At 53.3% G+C, this 19,556-nt stretch overlaps 1 protein-coding gene across 3 annotated transcripts in view; it reads left to right on the top strand.

Moving 5' to 3' along the window:
• Positions 1–19,556, top strand: part of Gse1 (Gse1 coiled-coil protein) — a 359,837-nt gene that overhangs the window by 247,334 nt on the left and 92,947 nt on the right. The gene's annotated exons all lie outside the window — the stretch shown is intronic.

The raw sequence follows: 19,556 nt of genomic DNA, 5'->3' as shown, positions 1-19,556 counted from the left end.
GTATGAGTGTATTGCCTGCATGTAGGTTAGTGCACCCATGTCGTGCAATGCCCGCGGAGGACAGAGGAGACTGTCGGATCCCCTGGAACTGGAGTTACGGACAGTTGTTAGCTGCCATGTGGATACTGGGATTCAAACCTGGGTCTTCTGCAAGAACAACCAGTGCTCTTAACCGCTGAGCCATCTCTCCAGCTCCTGAGATTTTTTAGATTAAAAAAAAAATTATCTGTGTGTGTGTGTGTGTGTGTGTGTGTGTATGTAGTTGCCCTTAGAGGCCAGAAGATGGTGACAGACCCTCTAGAGCTGGAGTGACAGGCATTTGTGAGCCACCTAGTATAGGTGATGGGCATTGACCTTGGGCCCTCTGCAGGAGCAGTGTGGGCCTGTCTGTAACTGCTGAGCCCTCTTTCCAGTCCCTGGTAATCAGCTTTTTAAAAAACTATTTTTTTAATTTTAATTTAATTAATTAATTAATTTATTTATTTTTTTGTCTTTTTGAGACAGGGTTTCCTTGTAGCCCCAGCTGTCCTGGACCTCGCTAGGTAGACCAGGCTGGCCTCGAAGGCCCAAAGATCCGCCTGCCTCTGCCTCCTGAGTGCTGGGATTAATGGTGTGTGCCACCATGCCCGGCTATTATTTTTATTATATGTTTTTTATATTTTTATTATATTTTATTATTTTATTATTTATTATATGAGTGTATTGCCTGCATGTCTGTAAGTGCACCATGTAGTGTAATGCCGGTGGAGGTTGGAACCCCTGGAAATGGAGTTACAGATGGTTATTAGCCATTCACCATGTGGGTGCTGAGAATCAAACCCAGGTCCTTTATAAGAGCAGCCAGTGAGTCAGTGATCTTAACTGCTGAGCTATCTTTCTAGCCCTAGTAATTAGCTTTTTTCTTTGTCTTACGGGGTATCCCTATAGCCCCAGCTGGCCCTGCTATGTAGACCAGACTGGCCTCCATCTCACAGAGATCCGCCTGCCTCAGCTCATAAGTGCCAGGACTAAAGGCAAATGCCACCATGCCCAGCTGATTTTTTTATTACAAAGTATTTGGGAGAGAAAGTTATGCTAATCACACAGCTGTTTAAAGTGCTAAAGTAATTCAGATTGTCAGTTGCAGTTTATCATACTTTATCCTTTCTTTCATCTTGGGTATTAACTAAACTGAAACTAATAAATAGACTCCATAAACCAACCCCCATGATAAGAAGAGAAATGTCCCATTGCAGAGGGTTGGCAAGAGAGTTGGATAAGGTACTAACAGACTTGCTAGCACTTTTTTTTTTCCAGTTTTGGAGATTGAACACATGCTAAGCAAGCACTCTGCCACTGAGCTATATCTCAAATCTTTGCTTTTATTTTTTAAAACAGAGTTTCACTAAGTGCCCATGATGGCCTTGAATTCACTAAGTATACATGTTGAAAGAATTATTCTGGCTACTGTGCAGGGAATAGGACATAGTGTGCAGTGGTTAATTTTTTCGAGACAGGGTCTCTCTGTAGTCCCAGCTGACCTGGAACTCACTATGTAGACCAGGCTGGCCCTGAACTCACAGATTCACCTTCCTCTGCTGGGATTAAAGGCCTGTGCCACCACAACTGGCTAATTTAAATTTAATTTTTTTTTTTTAAATGAACACAAAAGTTTGTAAATGACTGCAGACATACAGTGTAATGCACGTCGGGGGGCGCTGTCTGGGACATGAGGAAGTCAGGGAATGATCTTAAAATAGTGGATCATCCCTCAAAGGGTTTCAGAGGAGAAGCAGAAGTTTGCCTGGTCAGCATGGCGAGGGGGTTCTACCATAGAGGGGGGAGCACTGCTGTGAGTTGTGGCCAGGGCACTGCAGGCTGAGGACTGGCTGGGGACGGGAGCAAGGACAAGGACTCCTGAAGGCAGGCCAGGCAGCCCCCAGGACCACCCATGCTGTTCCAGTCTGGACTCAGACAGACACCTTGCCTTAGGGAGCTTGAAGTCCACACTCACAGAGAGAGATACATGGAGCTTGACTGTGGAGAACACAGAATGGAGAGTAAGGGGCAGAGGATGGGGGTTCAGGGCAGGGCTGCTGTTCCTTTGTGGCAGTCTGGGAAAGCTCTGTTCACACTCTTGAGAAGAGCCCAGTAGAAGCACAGGGTGATGGGGTGTCCCATTATCTGAGGCCTGATGGTTGTGTGCATGGGTGGGGAGGAGGTGCAAAGGCCCTGGGGCAGGAGGCCACCAGGTAGAAAAGAGGTAAGCACAGGGCTGGAAAAACCCCAGAGACCACCACGAGGGTCCAGCAGGTACTCATAGTGAGTGGGAGCCATGCAGGGTTATGAGTAGAGGCACCAGCCGGCTTTCTCCAGCTGCTATACTGAGAAGAGGCTTCAGGGGGCGTGAGTTGCAGCAGAAGGCTGGGCAATGTCCCAGAGAAGCAGAGGCCATGAGACTGGGTCTCATTCTGGAAACATTTTGAGGGGGACCAGCAGGCAGCAGGGTGTGGGCAGGGTAAGCAGAAAGGGATCCGTTAGGGTTCAGATCTACAGTAACCCACTCCCCAAAGCAACAGGGCCTCATGGTTTTGGAAGCCCTCTGGAATTATAGGGACTGAGTTAATGAGCACCCTGACTGCCTGCAGACAAGATAAACAGACTCCCTGCACCTATGACCAAAGATCTGTTTCAGCACTTGTCTCTATTTACCTATCAGGATCTACCTGCCATAGGGCAGGGGTGCCTGCGTGTGGTGAAGGCCACCAGGGTGGGCGGGCTGCAGACAGGCAGGTTGCAAGCAAGCCTCCAGCTTGGACAGGTGGGGACCTGTTGGCCCAGCTTGTGACCTGCAGTTACATTTCCCTGGCCTCAACACAAGGTTTTATTTTTTAAGTGTAATACTAATATTTTCAAAACCTGGCCTTTCTCACTTCTCTCCTAAACCTGAGTTCCTACTTCTCATCAAGGCGCTGGTCACCTGGGTCTACATCCCCCATGGTGCTGTCAGCAGGAGCCACAAGGGGACAGCCACCACCCCAGCTCGCCTGTCACTCACCCTCCTGGCCTCCTGCTCCTGAGTTGCTGAGGATGGCTTCACACGCAATGGCTGGAGCCAGGAAGCTTGTTTGTGGTTAGGTCTATGAAGGGACTGTGATCTGGGGTTGTGTGGGGACAGCGCAGCAAAGCATCTAAAACCTTGATAATTAGGCTGGAGAAAAAACCGAGGGCTCCAGGCACACCTCTGTCCCTTTGCAGCAGAATCAGTCATGTCCTGTGTGGCGCCTTCGTCCAAACTGGGGAAAAAATGGCCTCCACGGGTGCACAGGTGCTGTTGGGACACATTAAGGTCAGCTAGACTTCTGCCTGCTGGTCCCTTCTGCCCAACCCTTTGTGCAGTGCACAGCCTGCCCACATGTACCCAGCCTCCCTGCCCTGATTGGAAACAGCTCTATGAAGCTGGAAATGAGAGGTCTGTCTGGAAATTGGCAGGGGTCGCCCCTGCCCTCTGACACCCTTGGCTCCCTGATCTCCAGCTTAGCCATCTGCCCTGGCTCCTTGAAGCCTGTGGAACCATTTAAAAGGCTCCTAACGATATTGATCAATCTCTAAAATGGATTATCCTGCCTGCCTCGTAGCCTGCCTGGGTGCTCCGGGTGAGATCAGAAAGGAATTATGAGAGCCAGAGGCCTCAGGAGCGAGGGAGCGAATGGATCTGCTCTGGAGAGGCCACCTTATCAGAGCTGAGTGCACGCGCCATCTGGGGTAGAGGGCACTTTGGGGCTGTCGGAAAGAGGCCATCGCTGGAGGATTTGCAGCTGAGATAGCAGGAGGGGCAGCCCGGCCCAAGGCTTTGGAAAGAGCCCTTTTTCCTCTGAGCTTCCCCTGCAGAAGTCAAGCCCTTGCAGAGAAACCCCACTGCACTGGTGCCCAGTCATGGGTGGCACACTTATGTCCACCTTCGCCCCCAGCCTGCAGCCCACACTGAGCCCCAGGGACAGGGAAGTTCAGTGAAATCTGAAACCCAATGGAAGTTCCTTTCTGAGGGTTCTTAAAGCAGTCAGGTCAGCCCAAAGATCTGACAGGGAGTGAACCGTCACTGCCTCCTTCTTAGAGGGTCTAACGGCAGAGCAGTTCCAAGGGGGGATGAGGTCAGGTCAGGGAGTCTAGGCGTAAGGTGTTCTGCCCCATGATCTCACCCCAGCCTGAAGGCTCACACCAGGGCACTCTGTCTTTCTCTCTGGGAGGGGATGAGGGGCCCCTGTGCCCTGGGGTCCTCTCTTCCCTCCACTCCTGGCTGAGCCACATGGGCCCAATTCCCTGCTAGCCAGACTGAGAGCTCTGGCTTCCAGAGTGACCATACACTGAGCTCTGACTTCTGGATGACATTGTAGGCTGTCTACATGTTCATCTACTACCCAGTCAGGCCCCAGTGGAGGATTTCAGGGTTTCAGGGTAGGTGACTGTTGGGGAGGGAATGCCGGGAGACCCCAGTAGAGGAATGCGCACTCACGCAGGGAGGTGGGGGGGGTCATTAAGCCACCGTGGGTACCTGTGAGGCACAGCACCCAGTCCCTGGAGACCATCTTAAGGGGAGCAGGTGGTACTACTCACTTCCCCAGCTCCTCACTCTGGTGGATGGATTTGCAGGTGGGGCGTGGAGTGGCATGAGAGGCCCCAGGGAGGAGATGGTATCCCAGTGGGTATGGGATGGGGGAGGGGAATGACTAACTTGGCACCCACCCTGCAAGTGCCTCATCAGTGAGCAGGTGGCCCGGCCCAGCCTCTGCTAACAGACTGATTTGGGGTGACTACTACATTTTAGGGGTACAGGGATGGTGGAGTGGAGCACTGTGGAGTCCAGGGGTGTCTCCCGGTAACCTCTGAGACACCATATTGTGGGCTCTCCATCCTGGCCAGCCTTTCCAGTGTCCCCTGCCCCGAGCTGCTCCCATCCTGGCCTGGATGTCTTTTGTGCGACTGTGTTTATTTGGTGGAGGGAGTCTGAGGAAGTGAGTGGGGGTGGGGCCCCCATGTTCTCCCCCAGGACAAACCGGATGGCTCGAGCCCAAGACAATGGACCCAGGGAGGGGCCAGGTGCTGGGCCTAAGACAGGAAAAGGACTATGGGAGGATAAACAGCCCCACGGTGGACTTGAACTTGGGCTGCGGACAGCAGCTCCTGTAGAAAGAGGTATTCCTTCCGCAGTGGCTGCTGAGAGACCACAAAGGAGGCCTCAGAGGGGGTGGTAGAGGGGACACATGTCCAGGGAGACAACAGCCAGTGATCTGTGATACCCGGCTTGCCTCGGGAACCCTTAGCTTCTAGTTCAGTGTCTAGATACATATTTTAATATAGTTTGGACCTTAGCCTTGTGTCCCTCACGGCCCTGGAAACATGAGGTATCACCACCCCATTTTTTTAGTTAGCATTTAATAAAGTCTTTCCAGGTGCAGCAGAGAGATGTGCTGAGCTGGATTTCAGGTGATCGTGTCCTTTAATAACACAGCAAAGCAGGGGAATCTGGGATAGGCGATCCATCAGCAGCCACAGAGCAAAGGACATGCCTTACATTTATATACTTTAGAAAAGGTTCTGGGGCTGGAAGGTGGCTCAGCGGTTAGAGCACTGGCTGCTCTTGCAGAGGACCTGGGTTCAGTTCCCAGCACCCACATGGCGGCTAACAACCACCTATAACTCCAGTTCCAGGGGATCTGACACCCTTATCTGACCCCTCGGACACAGGTGCACTTATGCACATGCAGGCAATACACTCATACACATAAAGTATAATAATAGATTGTTTTGGGTGGGTTTTTTTTTGTTTTTTTTGAGACACGGTCTCCCTGTAGCTCCAGGTGGCCTGGAATTCACTATGTAGACCAGGCTGGCCTCAAACTCACAGAGATCCACCTTCCTCTGCCTCCCAAGTGCTGGGGCTAAAGGCTGTGCCACCAATTATTTTTAAAAGAAGGAAGGGTTTTCTGAGTTTGGCAGATAAGTGAAGAGACCAGATAAGACATCCTTTGGTAATTAATCCTGTCATCCCACCCTACCTTGGGGCTAGTAACTGCTAGAGTTTAGCAGTTTAGGGAATGTACCAGAAAGGATGCAAGGTGTGGCCAATCCCCTCTGCAGTACAGCCTCCAGATCAAGCATTTAGTTAGTTTGGGGCTTTTTTATTTTGTATTATTTAAGACAGGGTCTCCTCTAGCCCCAGCAGGCCTCAAACTTATTAGGGACTTCATTGGTAGACAGACAAGGATGACCTTGAACTTCTGATCCTCCTGCCTCCAGTCCCCAAGTGCTAGGATGACAGTTGTGTGCTAGGGATGGAAGCCAGGGCCTCCTGCATGCTAGGCAGGCACTTGGCCAACTCAGTCATATCCCAGCCCTGATTTTGTTTTTTTGAGACAGGGTTACTCTGTAGCCCAGGCTGGCCTTGAACTTGGGGCAATGTTCCTGCTGTAGCCTGGTGTAGCCCACACACCAGGGTCTCTTGTGTAGTTGTGCTAAGACACAGGTAACACGAACTGTCCACAGTCTCTTCCTTCTTGGGGCCAGGGTGCCCACACCACTGACAGGGCCCCATCCCACAGAAGCACCTGCCAACAGTCACAGAGAGGCCTGCCTGTGCCTCTGGTCAACCTGGTCCTGTGTCATGGTGTCAATATAGAGACCCAGCAAGTTCAGAGACAGGGCTGCACTGATGGCGTCTTGTCAGGGCCGGTGCCCCTTGGCCATGGTCCCCTAGAACCTCCATGGTGGGAGGCCAGGCTGGCCCTCTGCACTTCTTCTCCTGGGCTGGACCACAGGGTCACAGAACCAGGGAAGCCTGGGTGCCTATAAAGGAGGGAGGCAGCTAGGGCAAAGGTCAGGCTGCCCCCTCATCAAAGATAAAAAAGCAACAATGTCACTGTCACCCAGGGTAGCAAGGGTGTGACGCTGCTGGTAATGGGAGGCTGCTGGGCGGCTAGGGGATAAGTGAGCCAGTCCCTTGCTTCCCTAGGCCTGGGGGTCAGAGGTCAAGAACAAGCTTCCAAGTGTCCATGCTCTGCCTCTACCCCCAGTGATCTCCCAACATGCATTATTCTAGGCAAGCATTCAGGCAGGTATTAATTAAGGACCCACTGTATTTCAGACATGCAATTATTGAGTGCCTGCTGTTTTCCTGGCCTATAGGCTTGAGCTTTCAAAGATGGAAGATGCAGGAGGGTCATAAGGAGTGTAGCTGCAGAGGATTGGGTGGCCAGACCTTAAGGCCACAGGCCAAGTCATCAAGGGAGCTGGAGGGACACAGCAAGGCTGTTAGAAGGGAACCCAGCGATGCTGGAAGGTCTAGCTGGGCTCAGTCAGGCCAGCAGCACCACTTCAGCCCCACCTGAAGCCAGGGTAGCCGGACCTATGGGGCTCTCAGCTCGCTCCCTTTAAGGGGCACAAGGCCTCGTGACCTGTTCCTCCCTCAGGTCACCTACTGTGGGGTCAGCCACAAAGTACACTAGGACGCTTGCTGCAGCACCAGGGACCTAGAAACTTCTATTGTTCATGCTCAATGCTGAGAAGAAACTGAGGCCCACACTGGCGAGGGCCACACAGGTTAGCTGCAGGTCTACGGACCCACTCTCAGACCTGGCTCCTGTACACACAGGGCCTACCTGTCCTGGTGGCCATTTTGCTGCATCCTGGCTATGAGAAGAGCCTCCCCCAGTCCCCTTAGCACCTGGAGGGGCTGGAGCAGGGGATGTTAGTGGGAACCCTGGGCCCACCAAAGATGAATCGGACGTGACTAATGTGGGGGTGCTGCAAAGGAAAAGGGAGGGGACGGTCACTTAAGACTGTTGGTGTCAAAGGAGGTCTCAGCAGCCGGACACTTGATGGTGAGAGGCCAGAACCCCAGGAGGAAGTTGGAAGAGGCCAGAAGCAAGTGAGCCTCAAGCCTTAGGCCCAGCCCAGTGAGCAGGGTGGGAGTGGCCAGCCCTGCTCTCTCTGAGCTCCTGTTCTGAGGACCGAGACACCTCTGAGACCTGCGGAGTACGGCCTTAGATGCTCCTGTGGCTCCGGCAGTGCTGGATGGGAGGCAGCAAACACAAAACCAGCCTTGGCCTATGGGTCGTCTGCACACTGTCCTGTCCTCCCTGTCCCCATAACAACGCATGACTGAAAGTTGGTGCGGGACCCAGAGGAGTTTGATTTTCATAGGCCCTCCATGCTTGGCCCCCAGTCAAGCTTTTAAAACTCAAAAGTGAAACCAGTAGAACTTAGGATGTAGCTCTGCTGGTAGAGTGCATCCCTGGCACATGCGGTCCTCAGTTCAATCCCCAGCACTGCACAAAACTGGGCATGGCCTGCAATCCTAGTCTAGGTCAGGAAGCAAAAGCAGGTAGAGTAGGATCATCCTTGAATACGGAGTGAGTTTGAGGGCAGCCTGGGCTACACGAGACCCTAACTCGAAATAAAATTTAAAAAGTAATGGCACCACGTGCATGCAACACCATCAGAAAAGGGCATTGGATCCCCTGGAACTGGAGTTATGGACAGTTGTTAGCCACCATGTGGGTGCTGGGAACCGAACCCGGGTCCTCTGCAGGAGCAGCCAGTGCTCTTAATGCTGAGCCAGCTTTCCAACCCAGAAAGTTCTTTATTTTTTGCTGACTACTCTATCACCTTGTTTGCATCGCTGGGGTCATGTCCTCTAAATTCAGCTCCAGTGAAGGATCCTTGGTTGGGAGACCCTCCTAATCTTCAGAAGCTTCTAGAGCCATGGGGTTCTGAGGCCACATTCCCAGGCTGTCTTATGTGTCAGCCCCTCCTAAGTCCTGCCCTGCTTTGTCTCCTAACTGAGGGCAGTTCTCTTTTTCTATCCCCGTGCCAGTCACCACAGGGACATAACACATCCAAGTGTGGGGCTTTGAGATGGCTCAGCTGGTAAAGGCTGACCCTCTCAGTTTGATCCCCAGAACCCATATAAAAGCCAGACAAGGCAGTACACGGCTGTAATCCTAGCACTCCCAATTGAGACAGGGGTGGGGATTAGGGATCTGGGGGTGGAGACAGAGGAAGTGGGGGGGGGGGGCAGCTAGCCTGGAGTATACCACACGGCAAACAAGAAAGGACCTACATCAACAAGGTGGAAGGTTAGAACTGACACCTGAAAGCTGACCTCTAATCTCCACAGGGCGCTCTGGCACATGGCCCTCCAAACAGCTACTCACATCTATATATACAAAAATAAGCAAATAAATGATATTTAAATAAAGGGACTGGAAAGGTGGCTTAGTGGTTAAGTGCACTTACTGCTCTTGCAGAGGGCCCACATCAGACGGCTCACAACTGCCTGTAACTCCTGCTCCAGGGGATCCAGTGCCATCTTCTGGCCTCTGTGGGCACCTGCACATACCCGCCCCCCATATACATAAATTTAAAAAATAATAAAGTGAAAAATCAAATGCAAATTCAGAGATCAAATGCTAAAACAGCAGAGCGAGGGGTAAAGAGAGAGTGGGGGCTGTCAAGACAGGTCTTCTGGGGGTGATATCTGAATACAGAGCTGGGTGAGGGGAGGCCCCTGTGGAGCTGTAGGCTCAGAGGCTGCTGGGGCCAGGTCTCCTGGGGGGCAGGGAGCATGTCACAGCCTGGAAAGTGGTTCCTCTCTGAGCAGGACTTCCAGCCGGCCACCCACCTGCCCTCTAGCCTCAGGCTCATCTGTGGCTGTACTGGGACCAGATGATACAGGCCAGAAGGGGAGAGGGGCAGAAGGCACAGTGGTCATCCCCCTGTGCTGCCAGTGTACCCTGGAGTCGCCTGTGGCCGCTCGGCTGGCCCATGGATTTTAATTATCAAAGTATTGTTACCCACTATGGCTCTGGGGACCCACCGGGAGGGGAGAGGAGGGAGGGGGTGAGGGAAGAGCCTTCCTGGGGCCTGCTGGTGGGTCTGTAATCTGACTTTTGTTGTTCAGAACATGGCAACATGAGGGGAGTCTAGATAAATTCGCTGCCTAAGTCACCCATAGTCCCAACAGCCTCTCGCCTCTTAGCACAGGCTGGCCTCTTGTCCTTCCTTTTTAAACCTGTTTGCAGGTGGGGGCCTGGCTAGGGCCTGGATCTCAGCTGAAGGTGCGTTGGGGACCTGCCTAGGGAGCGGGCAGGTAGCTTGGTTGAGTGCTCACAGGGTGTGGGGACGATACCCCTACTCTGAGAGGAGGCATGGCGTGCCAGGCCTTGCAGCTGTGAAACACAGAGGCAGGTTCCAGCCTTCCTGGCTGTTGTCTGGACAAAGTGGGGGAGACAGTGTCCCTTTCACTTCCTGTCCTTGCTATGGGGGGGCCTCTACCACCCACCATTTCCCATCAGCCCCCCTCCAGCGCCCAAATCTCCCATATCCTTTGGCTGAAGTATTCATCAGTCCCCCACACTTTAGCACCCCCACAGGTGCTCATCAAGGCCCAGGGGACTCTGTCCAGCACCCTTCTGTCCTTGAGTCCCCTCACAGCCCTGCCCGTTCCTGTAAGTGGCTTAATGAAGGAGCGCCTGGTTTATTTATGTACAGACCTTGTCTAATTGGCGTGTTTGTCTTTCCTCATTCCCAGCTGGACAGAGCGCTTTGAACAAACGCAGAAAAGCTGGATTTCTGCGGCAGTGTCTTGTTTTTGCAAACCTGCGTGGCGTCCCCGCTATTAGCCACATGCACATTTGCGGGCTCTAGCCGCATGCCCGTAAGCACTTAATTGTGGGTGCAGTTAGACGAGGCGGGCGCTCTCCGCAGATTTCAGGGGTGAGGGAACCTAATTACACCTGCAATTGAGTGCTTTAGCGGGGACAAAGATGCCTGTTCAGCTAATTGTAGGCACCAAAATTGCCCCCACAGAAAGAGTTCCTGGCAGAGGCTTTGAGCGGGAGGCCATGAGGTCTAATAAAGACCGAGAGCTGAAATTATAGCGGTGGGGTGGGGGTGGGGGCTTTGGCCCGCAGGATTCGGTTTTCCGCTGCAGTCACTGCATCTCAAGGTTGTTTTTCTCCACGGTGGAGGCCATTTCTAGGCCCCGGTTGATTTTCCTTAGCGCCTGTCTTTGCACAGAGGCGCCATTCAAACGGGGCTTAGTCAGCTCCTTTCCCTCTGTGCTGGCTGCCTTGGGCGACTCCCCCAGCTCACCACCCTGGTATCTCTCAAGGGGTCCCAAGCCTGCTGGGCTGGAGCCTGGGAGGAGGTAGAGCTATCCACCTTGGGCTCGCCTCCTGCGTGCCCAGCTGCCACCTCTTCGACTCCCACAGGCTAGGGTGCAGACCTGTGTTCTGTGGGCACCCCCACCCCGTCAGCAGAGCAGGCTTGGCCCCCACCTCTGGGGTCATAAGGGACCTGTTCTTGCTGCTTCTGCTGCTACTGGTTCTGAATTAGGAAATGCAGCTTCTCTCCAGCCAGGCTGTTTGACCATGTGCAGGCTAGTGCATTTGAGGCGCTTTTTAGAAACAATTACATGTTGATTTATTGTGTGTTTCCGGGAAGTGCATGTGTGCCTGTGGAGGTCAGAGGACAATTTGGGGAAGTTGATTCTCTCCTTCCATTGTGTGGGTCCTGGGGATTGAACTCAGTTTGTCAGATTTGGCTGCAAAGGCCTTTACCCACTGAACCATCTTGCCCCCCTATTTGAAAAACCTTTTTGCATGTGTCATGTGTGTGCACATGGGTATGTGTTCCTGTAGAGGCCAGAGGTCAACCTTAGGCTGTTTGAGAAGCTTTTTTTTTTTTTTTTTTTTTCCAGCATAATTCAAAGCCTGGAATCTCTCCCCTCAAGTGATTTGTTTTTATTTTCTTATTTATTTTGGTTTATTTGAGACAAGGTCTCATTTAGGTTGGAACTTATTTTTTGGTCTTTTTGAGAGGGTCTTCTTGCAGCCCTAGCTGGCCTGGAACTCACTGTGTAGATCAGGCTGGCTGTGAACTCACAGAGATCTGCCTGCCTCTGCCTCTGCCTCTGCCTCTGGGATTAAAGGATGCGCCACCTCTCCCGGCTCAGCCGGACCGTCTTACTGTAAACTTCTTACTGTAACCCTAAGAATGGTCTCAAAACTTGTAGTGACCTTCCCATCTCAGCCTCCTGAGTGCTGTAATTACAGGTGTGTACCTCCATGTCAGGCTCTCCCACCCCAGCCTGGGGTTTCTTGTGGCTCAGACAGGCCTAACACTCACTATGTAGCTGAGGATGACTTTAAACTCCTGATCCTCCTGACTCCAGCTCACAAGTACCTGGATCACAAGTGTCCACTTCCACAAACCCTTTATGCAGTGCAGGGAACAGAACCCAGGGCTTCATGCATGTTAGGCCAGCACATTAGGCCAGCACTCTGCTGACTGGCTACATCTCTACCTACCGCCCCCAACCACACATACTATTTTTAAAGATAGGGTCTTGGTTGGTATGTATGCAGCCCAGGATTCAAGGTTTTCTGGGCAGCTCCCCCATTGGCTTCTACTTGCTGCCCTGTGTGTGGAGGAGGGGAGACACCCCCAAGTGTGATGGTGGGTGTACAAGTAGAAAGTGTTCAAGGCGGGGCTGAGGTGCAGGGGAGGGGGTGAACCCACGCTCGGATCTGCAGGGAAAAGCGAGACAACCTGCACAGGGCAGACTTCTCTTCCGAAACCGGGTCTGTTTCTTAAATGTCAGCGTGAGCAGATGGTGTGTGAGTTTCTAAAGCAAGGGCTCGCCAAGCCAGGAGGCCCGCTGATCATTTGGTCAAAGCAACCTACAGAGGAGATAGAAGGCCCTAGAAGGCCCAGGCTACACTGTCCCTGGAATGGGGCAGAAGGCCCCTGGGACAGGCTTCCTCTCCTCTGCCCACCTGCCTCTCACTACCACCTGTGCCCTGCACCCGAGCCCCACCTGTCTCCCAGTGGAGAGCCAGAACAAGTCAGTCTGGGACAGTGTACTCAGGAGCCCAGGGTGCAGGCTAAGGCCTGTGGCCAGCAGCTGAGAACCACCATATTAGCCACCGGGCTCTGCAGTGCAGCATGATGGTTGATCACAGCTGGCCACTGCATGTGATGGCCAGGCCACCCAGGGGGGCCTGGTTGCTCCACACCTGTTCTAGAGCCCGGTGTCCCTCTGAGTCACACGGCCCCCACATCTGACTTGGATTGGGCTTCTTGCCAGTGGCTGTCACAGCACAGGTCAAGCAGGGCTGGCTTCCTCACAGGAAGCTGTCTGATAGAAACCACCATTTTTATCCAAGTGAACAGAACCAGTGACAGTGGAGGACTGAATGCACAACCTGGTATATCTGGGGGGCCAAAGGACTGAGGGTATTCCCCAAGGTCAGTCAGGATATGGGATGGGCCAGGCCTCAGGTGGCCCCGGGTCTGTTCTGGGACTTGTGGGAGTAATTCTCAGCCTGGAGCTGTGTCCTGAGGTGGCTGCATCTGGGGAGATTTGATTGTCATGACCTGAATGTCATAGTGAAGCTACTGCCGACTGTCCTATAGTGACCAGGGCAGGGCAGAGGAGCTGTCCTATGGGACGCTCAGATTGGGGGTGTGTCCAGGACACCTGTGTCAGTTCAAGTCTGGGCCAGGGAGGGCCAGTCAAGGACAGTGCAGGTCCTGGCCACCTAAGGACAGAGAAGGACATGTTGGCTGACAGGCCTTACCCTCTGGCAGTGGAGGGACCATGAGGCTGTCCTCTGCAACCCAGAAACATGAGCAGCAAGGCCTATTCTAAGGCCACCATAGAAGCTATGCACTATAGGCCAGACCACTGCCTAAGTGGAAGGAAGGGCCTGGGGCCACCAGGGAAGTGTGTGTGGCATTTGGTTCCCCAGGACCCACATGCTGGAAGGAGAGCATCAGCTCAAGCAGGCTACCCTTTTATTTCCACATGCGTGCCATGGCACACATTCGTACGTGCACATATATAAGTGAGAAAACTAGATGAGTCTTTGGAGGAGGATGAGACCTGAGTTCTGTCCTGGGGTTCAGACCTGAACATTTCCTCCTCCTGGCCGGGCCTGGGGCGAGTCATTGGCCTTTTCTGGCCTCAACTTCCTCATCAGATGGGGAACTGAGGAGTGACAAGCTTGCTTTATTAGTTTATCTTTGTGTGTGTGTGTTACCTGCTTGTCTGTATGTGTGCCACACATATGTGTGCCTGTACATGTGTGCAGTGCTTGCAAAGGCCAGGAGAGGGCGGTGGATCCCCTGAGACTGGAGTTACAGGTGGTTGTTAGCTGCTGGTGTGGGTGTTGGGAACCAAATCCAGGTCCTCTGCAAGAGCAGCCAGTGCTCTTTTTTTAAAAAAAAAATTATTTATTTATTTATTTATTTATTTATTTATTTATTTATTTATTTATTTATGTGTATGAGTATACTGCCTGCATGTGAACCTGTGTCATGCAATGACCTCAGAGGTCAGAAGAGGGCGTTGAATCCCCCTGGAACTGGAATTACAGAGGCTTGTTAACTGCCATGTGGGTTAGCTGTCATGTGGTGCTGGGAATTGAACCCGGGTCCTCTGCAAGAGCAGTCAGTGCTCTTAACCTCTGAGCCATCCCTCTAGCCCTATTCTTTTTAAATTTAGTTTGATTTAATCTTTGTGTATGTGTGTACCTGCATGTTTATATGTGTACCACATGTGTGCAGTGCTTGGAGAGGCCACGAGAGGGCGGGTGCTGGGAACTGAACCCAGGTTCTCTGAAAGAGCACCTTGTGCTCTTAACACCCGAGCCATCTCTCCAGCCTGGCAGGTTTTTTTTGTTGGGAAGATATGAGGACCTGCTTAAAGTGTGCAGCCCAGCTGATGCCCACTATGGGACTGCTGAGCTGTACCTGAGGAGCTGCCAGGCTCAGCATGAAGACCTCACAAGGAAGATACTTGTGATGAACAGCTGGGGAGGGGCCGGGCAGGAGCCTCTGCCCTGGATGTGGTGGAGGAGCTGATGGAGGCATTGCTGTCTTCAGTACTGGGTTCAAGGTCCTGTACACCCAGGAGAGCGAGCCCAGGCTCAGCTGGGATGTCTCTCCTGCAGGCCCTGAAGTGGCAAGTCAAGCTCTCTCTTTGCCTAGAATCAGGTTCCGTCCCACACATGATGCCCCGGAGGTCAGAAGGAACGCACACAGGTTGGCTAAAAGGCTCCCTACACTGGATTCTTGTCACTGCAGCCCAGGGCCTCCTGGGGCCTGCAGGGACCAGACCCTGGGCTTACAGGTGGTGCCTCAGGAAGGGGAGATGCCCAGGTGATGGCTTCCGGGGGCCATGCCTATCTATAGCCCCAGCAGGCAAATGTGTGTCACCCTCTGGGAGGATGGGCTTGTTTCTGGGAAACCCCTTGTCTTGGGGTGGGAGCTGTTGACTTCCTGGGGGCCAGGCTGTAGTAGGGCCTAACATTGTCCTCACCCAGGCCCTGGTGCAAGCCAGCTGACCTGAGCTCCCCTTGGGGCTAGCTGGCCAGGGACAGGCCCTTACTGTTACAGAGGTGAGAGGAGATGAATCACCACAAATTGAGTGGCCTCTGAGACAGTTCAGTGGGAGAGTCAGGTGAAGATGTCGCTGCCTCCGGAGGCAGGGAAGGTGCTGTGGCCTCTCCAAGGCCTGAGGCAGCCTCCTTCAATAGCTTGTGGCCCAATCACATGGCTCCTCTCTGGTTGACTTCATTTATCACCTCTTTTTTGTATGTGTGCGGGGTGTGTGCGGGGTGTGTACTGGAGTAGAGGCTGGAGGTCAACTTTGGGTGTCTTCCTCAGTCACTTTCTGCCTTATTTTTTTAATATATTTTTAAAATATTTATTTTAATATTTGTAATACTTACCATTTTTATTTATTTATTTATTTGGTCTTTTTGAGACTGGGTCTCCCTGTAGCCCCAGCTGTCCTGGAACTCACTATGTAGACCAGGCTGGCCTTGAACTCACAGAGATCCACCTGCCTCTGCCTCCCGAGTGCTGGGATTAAAGGCGTGCGCCACCAAGCCCGGCCCATATAATTTTTATTTTATGTGTATGAATGTCATGCCTGCATGTATGTAAGTGCACCCATGTCATGCAATGCCTGCAGAGATCAGAGAGGGCATCAGATTCCCTGGAACTGGAGTTACAGACGGTTGTTAGCCGCTATATGGGTGCTGGGAGTCAAACCCAGGTCCTCTGCAAGAGCAGCCAGTGCTCTTAACCCGTGAGCCATCTCTCCAGCCCTCCACCTTAGTTTTTGAGACAGGGTCTCTCACTGAAGCTGGAACTTACAGATTTGGTGCTGGAACTTACAGATTCGGTGAGCGGCCATCAAGCCCCAGGGATCTTTCTGTCTCTGTCTCCCCAGGACTGGGATGACAGACACACATAGCCACACCCCACTTTATATATAGGAGCTGAGGATTGAACTCAGATCTCTCTGTTTTTGTGGTGAGCACTTTACCAATTGAGCTATCTCCTGAGGCCTTTTGTTTTTGCTTTTTGGGAACTTGCTATATAGAACAAGCTGGCCTCAACTTTCGGTGATCCTCCGGCCTCTGCCTCCTGAGTGCCAGGATGTCAGGCACAAGACACCTTGCCTAGCTCCTCTCCTGTCTTTTCAAGTCAGGGTCTTGCTCTGTGGTCTAGCCTGGCCTATTCTCTTGATCCTCCTGCTTCAGGCTCCCAGGCATGTGGATTATAGGTGTGTGCCACCATGCTTGGTCCAGTGCTTTCATTCTCTCTCCTTGGCCCACCCCAGTACCCAGGAAGATCCTACCCAGAGACTTTACCCCCTGCTCAGAGTCTTCTTCACAACCAGGTCATGGATGGACCACCGCTCAACTTGCTGCACAGAATAGGACAGGGCACAGGCCCCAGAATCCCTGTAAGACCTTAAGATGGGGCAGCACCCCAGGGCAGATGACAGGTGGTACCAGTGACCACCTCCCTTAGAGGTAGAAGTGAACCTGGGCCTGGAGCGTTCCCTGCCAGCCATGAGCACAGAGGACCCTTCTCTTCCGACCCTGAGGCTCATCTCTAGGCTTTGCTGTCACCCAGGGACCACAGCCTGAAGAAGCTGGTGTGGCTGGTCCCTGCCTGCCCTTGGGCCAGTGACTGCTCTTCTCAGGGCCTTAGCTCCAAGGGTGCAAAGCCTCAGGTCTGTCTGGTGGGGTGAGCAAGTCCCAGAAAAGGTAACAAAGACCCTGGGAAGCAGGACAGTGCTGGACACTCAGAAACCTGCCTGTCGTTGCTATCAGCCGTGGGTCTGGGATGCTTACAAAGCTGTTTGTGGAGTCCCTGCTCCAGGCACTTGGAGCACCTATCCCCTACTCTCCTGGCATGCATGAGTGATCTGCCCCAATGTTTAGATGAGGAGAATGAAGGACTGGATGTCACTGCCGAGGGCCCAGCAGGGGTTAGGAACAGGCCTTCGAGGGCTGTGTGTCCTTAGACCAGGTGCTTGACCTCTCTGTGCCTTATTTGGAAAATGGAACTGTGTGGGTTGACCTTGAGCAGGATGGTCCTGAGGATTCCATGGGTTGCAGCTGGCCTAGACTGAGCGTCTAGGAAGGCCCCATTGTCCTGCCTAGGAGGACAGGCTGGCAACTGCAGGACCCAGCACATCAGAGGAACCATGTGGCCTCAGCCCCTAGGCCCCCTGTCCCTGCCTTTCCCTAGAGTCTATGGCTCGAGGCCTCAAATGCACCTTCTCAGGAAGGCAAGCTGGCAGAAGTCTGGCCTGGGGATACAGCACGTGACTTGATGGCCGATGGGCGCAGCTGGCCCGTCTTAGCACTGGAAGGCTATTTTTACAGTGTTCAGCTGACTGGCACTGTGTCTGAGCTGTGGCAAGGGTGACCCCCCCAGAAGGGAGTGTAGGTCCCCTCCATGCTGGAAGGTACAGCCACGTGTGGGGGGGGCGCTGCCTCTTCAGAGTTGGGGCTTCCAGCTCATTTCCCATTGAGAAATGGGGGTGTTACCAGTGCAGCTCCCTCTGACCTCAGGTGGCTTGTGTAGTAGCTGGGGGTCTCTCCTGAGGTAGAGGTCAGGTTGTCCTGTGGTGTCCTGGTTGTCCAGAAGGTCCAACTGGAGGCTGGGTTTCCAGCAGTCCAGCCTCTGCTTTGCTGCCTCTTTTCTGACAATCCCCCCTAAAAAAAGGGGTGCATGACTTGAGAAGACACTGCCCCAGCAGGCTCTGGTGGAGAAGAGGGGTGGAGAGGCAGGGACTGCCTTTTCTTGGACAGAGGTACTCTGGGGTAAAACCTGGTCACCCATAGCTGGTACTGGTGTGGCTAGGCAAGGCACAGGTCCCGTCTGAATCACCACAGGGAGAGCTGGCTCCTCCAAGATGACAATGGTTGTAGTGATGGGTTCCACCCGCCGCTGCCAAGCCACAAGGGCCAGCGGGAAAGGGAAAATGCAGCCAGCTACCCTGTTCAGCCGCATTAGGCAAACAACCCAGGCATTCAAAGAGAGCCAGCCGAAGCCAGCCAGTGGAGGGGGGTGGGGGCGGGGTGTATTCTCAGCTGTTTGGGCACCAGGTTTTGGGGAGACTGTGAAGTGACCACTCTCTTGGTGGAGCCAGGAGTCCCCTCCCTCACAGAGGTCCCTATCACCAGGAAATGTCAGTAACCTACTTAGAGCCTCCAGACTCAGGGGCAAAGGAGCTGAGTTATCACCAGCTTGCTTCTTTCCCCAGGGTGTGGCTCCAAGCAATTAGGGCTAGGCCCACACTATCTCCATAATTGGATGCAGGCATTGGAATTCTTATTAGGGAAGAGATTTGCCTTTGCAAGGCACAATGATAGAGTGATGATAAGCCAAGCTGATCTTGCCCACCAGAGTGGGGCTCCTCTCTGCCTCCCCGTCCCACAACAGTCAGGAGGCAGGCCCCAGCACTCTCCCAGACTTCCAACCGCTCTAATATTGGTCCCCACTGGCACCTGAGTGGCTGGCACCAAAGCCAGGCCCACTGGAACTCTAGTCTGGACACCCTTTCTCCACAGGTGGCTGGGGGAGGATGGCTCCTTTCAGGATGACCTCCCTCACTTTAACAGGGGAAGGAAGAGGGGGTGCTCCCAGCCCATTGGGGGCGCATCCTCCCTCTGTACCCTGCCTGTGATTGGCCCATAATTACAGGTTTATTGCCTGTATAGCTATTGTGTAATGACATGTTTGCAAATTAATTTTTATGGCTCCTTCCATTAGCATATACAGTAGAGGAAGGTTTCGTATTAATTAGTACTGCTGTTCGTGTAATCCCGGAGAATTAAAAACCAATAAAATAGCAACAGAAACCGATAGTTTAGGGTCTTTTAAAAATAGTTTTAATTTTCTTCCCCCCAAATACAACAGCGGAGCTTGTGAGGGGTCGAGGATGATCTGGTTCCCCCTTCTCCCACAGGGCACAGCTTGCAAAGGCCCGGAGCTGGGGCAGCGCTGGCTGCAGACCTCACCCAGCCGGTGCGTCCTCCCCTCCGGGGCGGGCAGAGAGCCGCACGCAGCCCCGGAAACAAAGGGCCGCCGCCGCCGCCGAGGGCCGGGCGCGACCTCCAGGGTCAGCGCGGGGCGGGGCGCAGCGGCCAGAGGCGGCTTCCTGCAGGCTTGGGCCCTGGCGCCCTCCCCGGGGCTCTGCGCCCCCG

The sequence above is a fragment of the Nannospalax galili genome, unplaced genomic scaffold, assembly GCF_000622305.1.
Source record: "Nannospalax galili isolate Female #2095 unplaced genomic scaffold, S.galili_v1.0 scaffold933, whole genome shotgun sequence".
Lineage (NCBI taxonomy): Eukaryota > Metazoa > Chordata > Mammalia > Rodentia > Spalacidae > Nannospalax > Nannospalax galili.
Note: the sequence above shows the minus strand (reverse complement) of the source record. Positions and strands in the feature narration are given on the sequence as shown.